Source organism: Schistocerca nitens, chromosome 1 (genome assembly GCF_023898315.1).
Source record: "Schistocerca nitens isolate TAMUIC-IGC-003100 chromosome 1, iqSchNite1.1, whole genome shotgun sequence".
NCBI classification, from domain to species: Eukaryota; Metazoa; Arthropoda; class Insecta; order Orthoptera; family Acrididae; genus Schistocerca; species Schistocerca nitens.
Window position 1 is genome coordinate 286,001,343 of NC_064614.1, and position 16,462 is coordinate 286,017,804.

Sequence of the window (16,462 nt, forward strand, 5' to 3'; positions counted from 1 at the left end):
TATCATGGTCTTCATTTATTCAGTATAGCATGGTGGATTAATACTTGGTAAAAAACATAATACGTAATTATATCAAGAATTTGTGTGTTATAATGCGAACTGTAGTATCTGAGAAAGTCAACTAATCTTAGCAAGAACGAGCAAACCTTGCAGCACAATCGTACAACCATATCCATCAATACTCGGGTGAAAGTACCTTATTGCAAGTTTACATAAACGTATTTTATATCCAAGAGTCCCTTCAACAGTACACAACATTTCACGATATTTTTCTTAAATGCGCCATTTTCAGTGGCCTCCTACGAAATAAAAAAAGTAGTTAAATATAACCTAGGTTAAAATATCCTATTGATTTTATGAAAAGCTAACCACGTAGCATAAATTAAATTGCCTAATAGAAATGAACACGTAATATCAAAATAATTTTAACAAAATCATTCAACTAGACGTAAAAATAACATATCAATGTAAGATAGCAGCGTGAAGTACATTCAGAATAAATTTTCATTACTAGTAATTGTGAAACGGATCACATTTCTCTCACGGCAGCTCACTTTCGGAGACAAAATTAAAGCGCAGACTGAATACAAGCTGTGATGCATACGCCTTGGAGAAGGTGGGGAAAGTTAAACGAAAAGTCGCACTAAGTGCTTCAAAGCTCTTTCCAACTGATTGAAAGGGCGCAGCGAACAGTGCTCCCCGAGAAAAGAAATTCTTCCACTCAGATGTTGCGGAAACATCACGCGCGACAAGATAACATTGCATTAGCGAAGTTTGAAGACTTTGCCGATGGTCTGGCGGGAGGAGAAGGGGAAATAAAAGTACAGCCAACTCTGGGCAAGGAGTAATAAATCACTGTCGCCCGAAATAATTTCCGAAGGGACAGAGGAATCACTTGTGATTTATCCGAGTCAGGCGCAGTTGCACGGAAACAAATAAAGAAAAGTTGGCGGCACTGCAGCGTGCGCGGGCTCCGACTGAAACAATGACGGATGGCGACGCTCGCGGGCGTGGCCGGGCAGGGGGCATTGCATCGCACCCGTGGGCGGCTTACCAGGAGGCGGCGGGCGCGCTACAAGTGACGAATTGTTTTTCAGGGGAGCCATCCCGACGTCGGGGGCATTGTCAAAACTATTCCCAGTAACCACACTTCGTCCTCAACCTGAAGCTTGAAGGACTTTCTACGCTTGGTTCTACTAACGGTACTGTTCCTTAATCTTCCTCTGATGTCGAACTGATTAAGCCATCAAGCTATAGAGGGACCTCTTGTTTCACATGATCCGCAAGTAGCAGTAAAGAATCATTACCAAAGATGAAGCAGTCGACAGAAATATTCTCTCCTTCACATATGTCTTTACTGCTTTTGACGGCTGTATTACAGTGAAGTGGTTTCGAAACTAATGAGACATCATCACGAGTAATGTTTCTGTCTTGTTGGAAAATAACATATCAAGTCGTCATCAAGCACTCCTTGTTGTCGTTTAAAATAAAAATTCATAACAGGATATTCAAGTCGCATTAGAATCGAAACCGGTTAACTGTAGTACAGCCACAAAATACTATCAAGTTTCGTGAATAAAATACTATTACGTGCTCTAATGTCACTACGTCAGATATCATTAAGTGACAGAAATAAATGCTTGTATCTATTGAGAACTGAATCCCAAACCTTTGGATGTGTAGTTTGACGCTTACCCACTTAGTCACCGAATCAGACATTACTAATATAAAGACTAACATCTTTTTTGCTCATTGGTTCCCATAAACTAGACATGAACGGGGAAAGAGCAGTACTTCAGTAAAAAACTAAGTTATCCACTCACAGCACTGGTGGTGGACAAAACAACCATGAAAATAAATGAAGATGGTATCTGTTCTTTCGGATATGTCCGAAAGATCAGATACCATCTTCATATATGTATATAGTTAAGGCTTACCGGCCATTTGACCATCTTCTTCTGTGCGGATGCACAAACAGTGCCCGAACTCGTACGGGAATCGGCAAAAAGTCGCTATAATGAGTATAACGTTCAGAGGCTCTTTGAATATAGTGCGGAACAATAAGCTGAGAATGTGAGTCTCACGGGAGGCGTGCCAGAGGTAAGGCCTTGCAGTCGCGCTATCCTCTGTGTCCTCGGTGGCTCAGATGGGTGCCGGCCGGCACGGTAGCTCAGCGTGTTCGGTCAGAGAGCTGGTTGGCCTCTGTAATAAAAAAACTGAGTGGAAGGATCAACAAACGAACAAAAAAAATGGATAGAGCATCTGCCATGTAAGCAGGAGATCGAGCTCCGGTCGGGGCAGACATTTTCAACTGTCCCCGTTGGCGTATATCAAAAAACTAAGTGACTTTTTTTGCGTTAGATTCATGAGGCACGGCTAACACTTACCTGAGGACTAGAGAACACTGTGTTGAAAACGAGTCCATGGACATGAAATAAAAATCAAAATAAAATTTAAAAAATACAGCTGTAAGGAAGCTGGATTTCATTAAAACAGATTGAAGGCTTGTGGCATATTGGACGCAGATGAAAATCGCTGGTGGAAACGTTGTTGGATATTGCAACAGTTCCCAATTTCAGATTCGACACACAGGACATTCAATCAAAGACGCCGAAGCGTGACGCGCGAAAGATGACTGACAATTAAGTGTTTTCGGAAAGGGACTCTACCCGTTTCCTCCTTTTGACTCATACATATTTGGCTGATTTTTACAGGAAGAAACAGGACCGCAGTTCTTTACTGTCTATCACCTATCCATGTTCCAATATTCGGAAGAGACGTGTAATCGAGAAAAGCAAACATAACTTTTCATTTCTTGAAGGTTGTATTTATAAGAGGTGCCCATTGACAGTATAATTCTCACTGCTCTTCACGAAAAAGTGCTTTCATGGAGTCACCAACACTAACAGTAGACTACCGATAAGTCAAGGGCCTTCTCCTTACTGTTTTGTAAATTGAAGGGGGGGGGGGGATAATACGAGGGCGGTTCAGAAAGTAACCTCCGATTGGTTGTGCGGGTTGTGGGGGAGTAGCGACGCCATCTGTGCGTTCACTGCACTCAACAGGTCAGTCGGCATCAAGCCGTGGTCGAGTGAACGTCGTACCTGCGCTAGTTTAGTTTTTGTGGCAGTTTGAAATGTGTGCTGCAATAGAAAACCCTGCCAAATGTGAAGTGCGTGCTGTCATAAGGTTTTTTACAGCCAAAGGATATTCTGCAGCAGCTATTCATCGTGAGCTTTGTGCCGTGTACGGACCAAGAGTTATGAGTGAAGGAGTTGTCCGTGAATGGGTACGTTTATTTAAAAGTGGGCGATAAAACGTTCATGATGAAGAGAGGAGTGGTAGACCATCATTGGTGACTGACGAACTCGTTCAGACAGTTGATGCAAAAGTTCGTGAAAATCGACGTTTCTCAATGTCGGAGTTGTCTACTGGTTTTCCACAGATTTCTAAGACTCTCTTGGACGAGATAGTGACAGCAAGATGCGGTCACAGGCTGGCTCCAGGCACAAGCGGGTGATTTTTATGCAGAAGGAATTTCAAAGCTTGTGAAGAGATACGATAAGTGCCTCAATCGCTATGGAGACTATGTAGAAAAATAGTGCAAAGATGTAGTTGTAAGATGTATATATTAAAATATTTTTATTTAACTTGGTGTATTTTTTTAAATCAACCGGAGGTTACTTTCTGAAAGGCCCTCGTACATATAATACATATGGATAATACATAATATGTATCACAGATGCGGATCCCGAGTGGTGTCTGTTCTTTCGGACATATCCAAAAGAATAGTCACCACGCATTCATAGCATATCACTGTCTCATTAAACACGAAAACCGTGTCGTCGATCAGTCATTTGCAAAATGAGTTACCTTCAGATGAGACTTTATATAGCGATGTATGTTTGGGCTGACGCACAAAGATTCGTGCCTTCTCAGTACTTGTGGATTACATCTACATCTACATTTATATATACACTCCTGGAAATGGAAAAAAGAACACATTGACACCGGTGTGTCAGACCCACCATACTTTCTCCGGACACTGCGAGAGGGCTGTACAAGCAATGATCACACGCACGGAACAGCGGACACACTAGGAACCGCGGTGTTGGCCGTCGAATGGCGCTAGCTGCGCAGCATTTGTGCACAGCCGCCGTCAGTGTCAGCCAGTTTGCCGTGGCATACGGAGCTCCATCGCAGTCTTTAACACTGGTAGCATGCCGCGACAGCGTGGACGTGAACCGTATGTGCAGTTGACGGACTTTGAGCGAGGGCGTATAGTGGGCATGCGGGAGGCCGGGTGGACGTACCGCCGAATTGCTCAACACGTGGGGCGTGAGGTCTCCACAGTACATCGATGTTGTCGCCAGTGGTCGGCGGAAGGTGCACGTGCCCGTCGACCTGGGACCGGACCGCAGCGACGCACGGATGCACGCCAAGACCGTAGGATCCTACGCAGTGCCGTAGGGGACCGCACCGCCACTTCCCAGCAAATTAGGGACACTGTTGCTCCTGGGGTATCGGCGAGGACCATTCGCAACCGTCTCCATGAAGCTGGGCTACGGTCCCGCACACCGTTAGGCCGTCTTCCGCTCACGCCCCAACATCGTGCAGCCCGCCTCCAGTGGTGTCGCGACAGGCGTGAATGGAGGGACGAATGGAGACGTGTCGTCTTCAGCGATGAGAGTCACTTCTGCCTTGGTGCCAATGATGGTCGTATGCGTGTTTGGCGCCGTGCAGGTGAGCGCCACAATCAGGACTGCATACGACCGAGGCACACAGGGCCAACACCCAGCATCATGGTGTGGGGAGCGATCTCCTACACTGGCCGTACACCACTGGTGATCGTCGAGGGGACACTGAATAGTGCACGGTACATCCAAACCGTCATCGAACCCATCGTTCTACCATTCCTAGACCGGCAAGGGAACTTGCTGTTCCAACAGGACAATGCACGTCCGCGTGTACCCCGTGCCACCCAACGTGCTCTAGAAGGTGTAAGTCAACTACCCTGGCCAGCAAGATCTCCGGATCTGTCCCCCATTGAGCATGTTTGGGACTGGATGAAGCGTCGTCTCACGCGGTCTGCACGTCCAGCACGAACGCTGGTCCAACTGAGGCGCCAGGTGGAAATGGCATGGCAAGCCGTTCCACAGGACTACATCCAGCATCTCTACGATCGTCTCCATGGGAGAATAGCAGCCTGCATTGCTGCGAAAGGTGGATATACACTGTACTAGTGCCGACATTGTGCATGCTCTGTTGCCTGTGTCTATGTGCCTGTGGTTCTGTCAGTGTGATCATGTGATGTATCTGACCCCAGGAATGTGTCAATAAAGTTTCCCCTTCCTGGGACAATGAATTCACGGTGTTCTTATTTCAATTTCCAGGAGTGTATTTGTGTAACATTGGATTTCGTAGTTACGAATCAGTGGATGTCGGGAGACTTTGATCCACTAGACCTTCGAACCTTACTCTTCTGACAATAACAGTATTGTTTGTAGCGTCTTAGTATCCAGTAAGTTGTAAAACGTGGCTTTGAACCGTCGGTTTGTTTTGACATGTGTGGTGAAATAACTCTTGGCCCATCCACTTTCTGGAGAACACGACTGAAAAATGTTGCAAGGAGTGTCACCCGTACTTCCGTACGTGCTAGACACGAAGCACGGAGCATACGTGTTAGTATCACCGCGTCAAGAAACCAGAAGGGTGCTCAAAGGAGCTTTCTTCCTTCGCTCCCCACGTGTCCTATCAGCGATGAAGAAAAATCAAATACTACGTCCTTATGTCGGTGCAGATGATACTGGTTTCATACAATGCAATGCCAACACTTCAAAACACAGATCTCGTCTCTTTGGCATGTAACTTAGAGATAAACAATTTAATGACGACAGTAGACAATAGGATCTGCTAACGTGAAGCAAATATCGAAGGGTTGGATGAAATAGAAAGTTTTATTGTAAGTCGTAGTCCTTGACCTCAGACCCTTGCCACATTGAGAGCAGGTGGGTTATCATACTCTGCATTGACATTATTTGTGCTGTAGGAAGACAAAACGCCTGCTTTGTACATTTCAAAACAGTTTTTATATTGAAAGTACATTCCAAGTCAGCAACGGCAATTGAATGCCTTGTTAGTGATGTATCCTGTATTTACATTGTTAGCTAAGAATCCTTTCTCCCTAAGCGTTTGATTTTAGTTGTCATTATACTTTGAGATGCTTTGTGTTTTATGAAGACGATACCATCGACAAAATTATCTGCATGGAAAACGTAACATCAGCTAAATATCGTGTTCTTTTATTCAAATTTCGTAAGAACGGAAGACATTAAATTCAAAATCTTAGTAATTCTTATTTTTCCTTCTTCGGCCCTATTCTGATTGCTGAGAAAAAGTGTGAAATCTGAATCAACGCATATATTCAGAATCTGTCGATTTTGTCACACTGTTAATAAGGATTAGGTATTATTTCACATCTAACTTTTACGAGGTCTTGCTGAAAATAAAAATGCCTCCATTTTTTCATCTGAAAACTATTGAAGCTTTTTCAATAAAACAAACGTTACTAAAATTTTACACCTATATTCGTCACCCAGGCGACGAACATAATTTTACCAACGAGAGATTAGTCAGTTAATACCGTCACTGAGTCACTGTAGAATGTTTGGCTCTATTGGAGGACCCACAGTCTCACCTCTGCTTGCACCACTTCATCTCTATCGGAGTGAAGTCCTTGAAGGTATTCCTTAAGTTCTGGAAACAGATGAAAATCGGATGGGGCAAAGTCGGGACTGTATGGAGAATGATTAATGGCAGTGAACCCGAGGAGTAGGATTGTTCTGATGTCAAAGCACTCGTGTGTGATCAGGCGTTGTCATGCTGAAGTAATTGGTGCTTCCAGTTTTCTGAGGGATTACAGAACGCTGTTTCTCACTCACCGATATAGTTACACTACACACCGTCATGTTATACGCTACACTTCGGAACCCTCTGGCGACAGTTGTAACTTGCGCCATCGAAACAAAAAAGCCAATAGAGTACTATGCATGACATGTAATATCTCAACCAATATTGAGAACAGAATAAAAAATTCATAGGCATTGTTTCTCAGCATGCCGTCGTATAATAATAGTAATAATAATAATTTCGTGTGGCTCAATGACCTGGGGCATGTCTTGCAACCGGATGCCACTCCGGCTACATGCATGTCCCTGACCCCGCACATTTACCTAACGGGCAAAAGGGGACCTATAATTTAACATGGAATCCGACACGTGTCGTTCCTGGCAACTCCCCACATTGTTGAGAGGTGAAAGCTAGGTTAGCGACAGAATGAAAACTCCTTGTCCGATAAGGATTCGATCACGTGATCTTTCGGTTTTCAGGCGCTTGCTTTACCGCTAGACCGCCAATCCCGTCTTCAGTTTTATAATAATCCATAAAATAGCACCGACGCTTATTCATTATCAAACAAACAGTTGCTCAAAGGCGTTTTTAGTGTCTCTTCTTTCAAGAACATTTTGCATCGGCTTTGCGCTCTCTTTTATTTTCCATACGGACGAAAATACTGCTTAAATTCTGTAAATGTCTGACTGATAGCCTCAGGATTGCGCACTTCGATTGCACTAGTCGAATATAACTAAACGTACAAAACCTTAAAATGAATTCGAAATTGCGAATAAGGACAATCATCAGCTCTAGAATGGTGTGACGACAGTGAAAATCCGTGCCGGTCCGGAACTCGAATCCTGACTTGCCGCTTATCGCAAGCGGTCGACTTACCATTTGGCTACCCCTGCACAAATGACGGCCATGCCCGAAATTCCATACATCGTCAACAATGTGTCTACGACCTCTACTCCTACATCCATTATGTACACTACTGGCCATGAAAATTGCCACACCAAGAAGAAATGCAGATGTCAAACAGAGCTTGGATGGCGTGTACAGGTACAGCTGCCCATGCAGCTTCAACACGATACCACAGTTCATCAAGAGTAGTGACTGGCGTATTGTGACGAGCCAGTTGCTCGGCCACCTTTGACCAGGCGTTTTCAATTGGTGAGAGATCTGGAGAATGTGCTGGCCAGGGCAGCAATCCAACATTTTCTGTATCCAGAAAGGCTCGTACAGGACCTGCAACATGCGGTCGTGCATTATCCTGCTGAATGTAGGCTTTCGCAGGGATCGAATGAAGGGTAGAGCCACGGGTCGTAACACATCTGAAATGTAACGTCCACTGTTCAAAGTGCCGTCAATGCGAACAAGAGGTGACCGAGACGTGTAACCAATGGCACCCCATACCATCACGATGGGTGATACGCCAGTATGGCGATGTCAAATACACGCTTCTAATGTGCGTTCACCGCCATGTCACCAAACACGGAAGCGACCATCACGATGCTGTAAACAAAACCTGGATTCATCCGAAAAAATGACGTTTTGCCATTCGTGCACCCAGGTTCGCCGTTGAGTACAGCATCGCAGGCGCTCCTGTCTGTGATAAGGCGTCAAAGGTACCGCAGCCATGGTCTCCGAGCTGATAGTCCATGTTGCTGCAAACGGTGTCGAACTGTTCGTGCAGATGGTCGTTTTCTTGCAAACGTCCCCATCTGTTGACTCAGGGATCGAGACGTGGCTGCACGATCCGTTACAGCCATGCGGATTAGATGCCTGTCATCTCGACTGCTACTGATACGAGGCCGTTGGGATCCAGCACGGCGCTCCGTATTACCCTCCTGAACCCACCGATTCCATATTCTTCTAACAGTCATTGGATCTCGACCAACGCGAGCAGCAATGTCGCGATACGATAAACCGCAATCGCGATAGGCTACAATCCGACCTTTATCAAAGTCGGAAACGTGATGGTATGCATTTCTCCTCCTTACACGAGGCATCACAACAACGTTTCACGAGGCAACGCCGGTCAACTGGTGTTTGCGTATGAGAAATCGGTTGGAAACATTCCTCGTGTCAGCACGTTGTAGGTGACGCCACCGGTGCCAACGTTGTGTGAATGCTCTGAAAAGCTAATCATTTGCATATCACAGCATCTTCTTCCTGTCGGTTAAATTTCGCGTCTATAGCACGTCATCTTCGTGGTGTAGCAATTTTAATGGCCAGTAGTGTATATTCCCATACAGGTCAGACGTTGTACTTGAAAGTCGCTTGCCCGGTATAGGCTGATAAATGCGATATTGCAGTGTCTGTGTTATTCTGATTACGATGCAAAGTATAGAAGTTTAGGTCTAGCCGCGACTTACGCACGGATAGCCAAATGGTAAGGCAACCGCTCGGAAATCCGCGGCACAAATTTTCATTGTCGTCATTCCATTCTACAGCTGATAGTTGTCCTTATTCGCAATTGCGAATTCGTTTAATGTGTTCCATAACGGCTGTAGTCGCCGCAGTGCCTGTTCCAAGGAACTTTGCCTCGTAATCAGAATAACTCAGGCATTGCAATATTGTACAAACGTACAAATGATTGTTGTGATGAACCTGAACGAAATGACGAAATTAGGAAGCGACAAAGCTATCTGAAGATCAAAAATCAATGGTCGATAACCGATGACGGAAAGAAAAGAGTACGGAAGGGAATGAGTAACGCTACATATTTTGAGAGTATACATTGAATAATAAAAACCCGCGTAAGTACGAGGATCACACGGCGACGGGAGACCAGATCCTTTCCACAGTCCGAGAGAGCTACTAAAATGATTTTGGCGATGGAGATCTTCCGCATTTTTAGGTATAAGGCGTGTGTAAATTGTAGAAATTTTGAAGATATAACGAAGGACTCTTCCCCCATGAACCATGGACCTTGCCGTTGGTGGGGAGGCTTGCGTGCCTCAGCGATACAGATGGCCGTACCGTAGGTGCAACCACAACGGAGGGGTATCTGTTGAGAGGCCAGACAAACATGTGGTTCCTGAAGAGGGGCAGCAGCCTTTTCAGTAGTTGCAGGGGCAACAGTCTGGATGATTGACTGATTTGGCCTTGTAACATTAACCAAAACGGCCTTGCTGTGCTGGTACTGCGAACGGCTGAAAGCAAGGGGAAACTACAGCCGTAATTTTTCCCGAGGACATGCAGCTTTACTGTATGATTAAATGATGATGGCGTCCTCTTGGGTAAAATATTCCGGAGGTAAAATAGTCCCCCATTCGGATCTCCGGGCGGGGACTACTCAAGAGGACGTCGTTATCAGGAGAAAGAAAAATGGCATTCTACGGATCGGAGCGTGGAATGTCAGATCCCTTAATCGGGCAGGTAGGTTAGAAAATTTAAAAAGGGAAATGGATAGGTTAAAGTTAGATATAGTGGGAATTAGCGAAGTTCGGTGGCAGGAGGAACAAGACTTTTGGTCAGGTGATTACAGGGTTATAAATACAAAATCAAATAGGGGTAACGCAGGAGTAGGTTTAATAATGAATAAAAAAATAGGAGTCCGGGTTAGCTACTACAAACAGCATAGTGAACGCATTATTGTGGCCAAGATAGACACAAAGCCCATGCCTACTACAGTAGTACAAGTTTATATGCCAACTAGCTCTGCAGATGATGAAGAAATTGATGAAATGTATGACGAGATAAAAGAAATTATTCAGGTAGTGAAGGGAGACGAAAATTTAATAGTCATGGGTGACTGGAATTCGTCAGTAGGAAAAGGGAGAGAAGGAAACATAGTGGGTGAATATGGATTGGGGGGAAGAAATGAAAGAGGAAGCCGCCTTGTAGAATTTTGCACAGAGCATAACTTAATCATAGCTAACACTTGGTTCAAGAATCATAAAAGAAGGTTGTATACCTGGAAGGATCCTGGAGATACTAATAGGTATCAGATAGATTATATAATGGTAAGACAAAGATTTAGGAACCAGGTTTTAAATTGTAAGACATTTCCAGGGGCAGATGTGGTTTCTGACCACAATCTATTGGTTATGAACTGCAGATTGAAACTGAAGAAACTGCAAAAAGGTGGGAATTTAAGGAGATGGGGCCTGGATAAACTGAAAGAACCAGAGGTTGTAGAGAGTTTCAGGGAGAGCATAAGGGAACAATTGACAGGAATGGGGGAAAGAAATACAGTAGAAGAAGAATGGGTAGCTCTGAGGGATGAAGTAGTGAAGGCAGCAGACGATCAAGTAGGTAAAAAGACGAGGGCTAATAGAAATCCTTGGGTAACAGAAGAAATATTGAATTTAATTGATGAAAGGACAAAATATAAAAATGCAGTAAATGAAGCAGTCAAAAGGGAATACAAACGTCTCAAAAATGAGATCGACAGGAAGTGCAAAATGGCTAAGCAGGGATGGCTAGAGGACAAATGTAAGGATGTAGAGGCTTGTCTCACTAGGGGTAAGATAGATACTGCCTACAGGAAAATTAAAGAGACCTTTGGAGAGAAGAGAACCACTTGTATGAATATCAAGAGCTCAGATGGCAACCCAGTTCTAAGCAAAGAAGGGAAGGCAGAACGGTGGAAGGAGTATGTAGAGGGTTTATACAAGGGCGATGTACTTGAGGACAATATTATGGAAATGGAAGAGGATGTAGATGAAGATGAAATGGGAGATAAGATACTGCGTGAAGAGTTTGACAGAGCACTGAAAGACCTGAGTCGAAACAAGGCCCCGGGAGTAGACAACATTCCATTAGAACTACTGATGGCCTTGGGAGAGCCAGTCACGACAAAACTCTACCATCTAGTGAGCAAGATGTATGAGACAGGCGAAATACCCACAGACTTCAAGAAGAATATAATAATTCCAATACCAAAGAAAGCAGGTGTTGACAGATGTGAAAATTACCGAACAATCAGTTTAATAAGTCACAGATGCAAAATACTAACGCGAATTCTTTACAGACGAATGGAAAAACTGGTAGAAGCGGACCTCGGGGAAGATCAGTTTGGATTCCGTAGAAATGTTGGAACACGTGAGGCAATACTAACCTTACGACTTATCTTAGAAGAAAGATTAAGAAAAGGCAAACCTACGTTTCTAGCATTTGTAGACTTAGAGAAAGCTTTTGACAACGTTAACTGGAATACTCTCTTTCAAATTCTGAAGGTGGCAGGGGTAAAATACAGGGAGCGAAAGGCTATTTACAATTTGTACAGAAACCAGGTGGCAGTTATAAGAGTCGAGGGAAATGAAAGGGAAGCAGTGCTTGGGAAAGGAGTGAGACAGGGTTGTAGCCTCTCCCCGATGTTATTCAATCTGTATATTGAGCAAGCAGTAAAGGAAACAAAAGAAAAATTCGGAATAGGTATTAAAATTCATGGAGAAGAAGTAAAAACTTTGAGGTTCGCCGATGACATTGTAATTCTGTCAGAGACAGCAAAGGACTTGGAAGAGCAGTTGAACGGAATGGACAGTGTCTTGAAAGGAGGATATAAGATGAACATCAACAAAAGCAAAACGAGGATAATGGAATGTAGTCAAATTAAATCGGGAGATGCTGAGGGGATTAGATTAGGAAATGAGACACTTAAAGTAGTAAAGGAGTTTTGCTATTTGGGGAGTAAAATAACTGATGATGGTCGAAGTAGAGAGGATATAAAATGTAGACTGGCAATGGCAAGGAAATCGTTTCTGAAGAAGAGAAATTTGTTAACATCGAGTATAGATTTAAGTGTCAGGAAGTCGTTTCTGAAAGTATTTGTATGGAGTGTAGCCATGTATGGAAGTGAAACATGGACGATAACCAGTTTGGACAAGAAGAGAATAGAAGCTTTCGAAATGTGGTGCTACAGAAGAATGCTGAAGATAAGGTGGGTAGATCACGTAACTAATGAGGAGGTATTGAATAGGATTGGGGAGAAGAGAAGTTTGTGGCACAACTTGACTAGAAGAAGGGATCGGTTGGTAGGACATGTTTTGAGGCATCAAGGGATCACAAATTTAGCATTGGAGGGCAGCGTGGAGGGTAAAAATCGTAGAGGGAGACCAAGAGATCAATACACTAAGCAGATTCAGAAGGATGTAGGTTGCAGTAGGTACTGGGAGATGAAGAAGCTTGCACAGGATAGAGTAGCATGGAGAGCTGCATCTAACCAGTCTCAGGACTGAAGACCACAACAACAACAACAACGAAGGACTGCACGAACGTAATAGAGGATTAGGTAGCATTAAAATACCAATCAGTAAGTCGACAACAGTAACTATGAAAGGAAACTACGAAACACTAATGTAATACTCTATGAAGAAATCACACAGCAGAAAACTTCTGTTAAATCTCTGTGTTACACTACACACTATCTGATCAAAAATATTCAGGCTCTTGTCAGTATACTTTAATGTGGGGGAGGGGGAGCCCACGCTTCACCTTTATGATGGCGCGAACTCTTTTGGGAACGCTTTGAAGGAGGTGTCTGTACGTGTTTGGGGGAAAGGCGGTCCATTTCTTCCCGAGAGCCGAAACCAGAGAGGATAGTAAGTTTGGACGCTAGGGCTTGGAGCGAAGCCGACGTTCTAACACATCTCAGGGATATTGCATTGGGTTCCTGGCAGGAGTCTGGGCAAGTTAGTCCATTTCAGCAGGTAACTGTCGACAAACGTTTGCTTTATGACAGGGGGCACTGTGAAGTTGATATGAAAAGTTATCGTCTACCAACTGTTGCTGTAATGTTCGAAGTACACAGTACTGTAAAATATGTTGACATCATTCAGCTTTAGCGTTTTCTTAAGCGCAGTGAGGGAACTACACCCAAACCACGAAAACCACTCCCACAACCTTACAGCATCTCTTCTGTAACTCAATATTGGGAGACCACCACGACGGCAGGTAAACTCCAAAAATTCGCCTAACCTAAAGCCTTCAAGGGACTGTTACAGGTTATAGCGGTATTCATCACTCCAAATTGTTTCCAGACACCCACTGTCGCCGGCCAGTGTGGCCTAGCGGTTCTAGACGCTTCAGTCTGGAACAGCGCTACAACTACGGTCGCAGGTTCGAATCCTGCCTCGGGCATGGATATGTGTGTTGTCCTTAGGTTAGTTAGGTTTAAGTAGTTCTAAGTTCAAGGGACTGATGACTTCAGATGTTAAGTCCCATAGTGCTCGGAGCCATTTGAACCATTTTGAACACCCACTGTCGGGTGTCGTCGCTCTTAACAGCAACTAAAAGGGTCGCTTAGCGTTTACGGCATAAATTTGTGGCTTATGAAGAGTTACTCAACCATTGTATCCAATTCTTTGTAACTCCCTGCGCAGTCATTCTGATAGCTGGACTACTGGTAACACTTTTTCGTCCAATTAGGGATTCCTTTCACTGATTTCATCCTATTTTCTTACAACCACTCTCCACAATATTCGACGGACCGTGTTCGTCAGAGGTCTGCCTGATCTTGTTGTTTTAGCTGTGAGTGTTTCCACTTCAAAAACACATGACCGACAGTCGACGCACGCATTTTTAGACTGGTGGAAATACCCAATAAATAGTCTACGTTCCAAGTCACGGACCTCCCTGATCGACCCATTCTCCTCTTACTGCTTCTCTGCTGACAACAAAATTTTTACTTCAGGAAATGCATGTTAATTTTGCTGTATTGAATTTTACGTATTTGTTCCGACTAGTTTCTGTTGTCAAGCATCATAAGGAGAAAATCAGTTAACAATACTACTTTTACATCTCATATGTTTCCATGTGTGGAAGTCTCTATATCTCAGATGAATAACTCACAGTATTTCGCTGATAGGTACTGACGTTTATGCCCTGTGGCATGGCATTCGTCTGTAGCATGATATGTTGTATTTTTGTGATCTTCAGTCTGGTGACTGGTTTGATGCAGCTCTCCATGTTACTCTCACCTGTGCGAGTCTCTTCATCTCCGAATAGCTATAGCAACCTACATCCTTCTCAATCTGCTTACTGTATTCATCGCTTGGTACTCCTCCACCCCCCACACTATCCTCCAATACTAAATTGGTGATCCCTTGGTGTCTCAGAACCTGCTCTATCAACCATTTCCTTCTTTTGGTAAAGTTTTGCCACCACTTTCTTGTCTCCCCAATTCTATTCAGTACCTCCCCAACAGTTACGTGGTCGAACCCAGTTACCTTCAACATTTTTCCGCATCACTTCATTTCGAAAGATTCCATTTTCTTTTTGTCTGAACTGTTTATCTTCCACTTTTCCCTTTCATACATAGCTGCACTCCAGACAAATATATTCAGAAAGGACTTCCTGACACTTAAATCTATAATCGAAATGCTTTACTTGCCTTTCCAGTCCACATTTTACATCCTCTCTACTTCGGCCATCATCAGTTATTTTGCTGATCAAATAGCAAAAGTCATCTACTACTTGAACTGTCTCCTTTCCCAATCTAATTCCCTTAGCATCACCCGATTTAATTCGACTACATTCCATTATCCTTGTCTTGCTATTATTGATATTCATCTTAAATACTCATTTCAAGACACTGCCCACTCCGTTCAACTGCACTTCCAAATCCTTTGCTGTCTATGACAGAATTAGAATGTTATCGACAAACCTCAAAGTTTTTATTTTTTCTCTCTGAATTTTAATTGATACTCCAAATTTTTCTTTACTTCTTGTTCAGTGCACAGATTGAATAACATCGAGGACGGGCTACCGCCCTATCACACTCCCACCTCAACCACTGGTTCCCTTTTATGCTTCTCAACTGTTACAACTGACGTCTGGTTTCTGTACAACTTTTAAATAGCCATTCTCTCCCTGCATTTTATCCATGCTACCCTCAGAATTTCAAAAAGAGTATTCCAGTCAAAATCGTCAAAAGCTTTCTCTAAAGTCTCCAGATGCTATAAGCATAGATTTGTCTTTTGTTAACCTATCTTCTAAGATCAGTCATAGGGTCAGTATTATCGAGTGTTCCTGCATTTCTCTGGAATCCAAATTGATCTTCCCCGAGGTCGGCGTCTACCAGTTTTTCCGTTCTTCTGTAAAGAATTCGTGTAACTGTGACTCATTAAACGGATAGTTCGGTAATTTTCACATCTGTCAGCAACTGGAATTACTACATTCTTTTCGAAGTTTGAGAGAATTTCGTGTCTCATACATCTTCCACACCAGATGCAAGAGTTTTGTAATGGCTGCCTCTCCCAAGACAATCATTATTTGGCCTTGTTTCGACGTAGACCTTCCAGGGCTCTATCAAATTCTTCTCGCAATGTCATATCTCCCACCTCATCTTGATCTACGTCCACTTCCTTTTTCATAATATTGCCTTCAATGTTATCACCCTTGTTGTGACCGTCTATACACTCCTTCGAACTTTCAGCTTTCCCTTCTTTGCTTAAGACTGGTCTTTCATCTCAGCTCTGGATATTAATGTAGCTGCATCTCTTTTCTCCAAAGGCCTATTTAATTTTCCTGTAGGCCTTATCTATCTTTCCCCTAGAGATACATGCTTCTAAATCCTCACATTTGTACCCCAGCCATTCCTGCTTAGGCATTTTGCAATTCC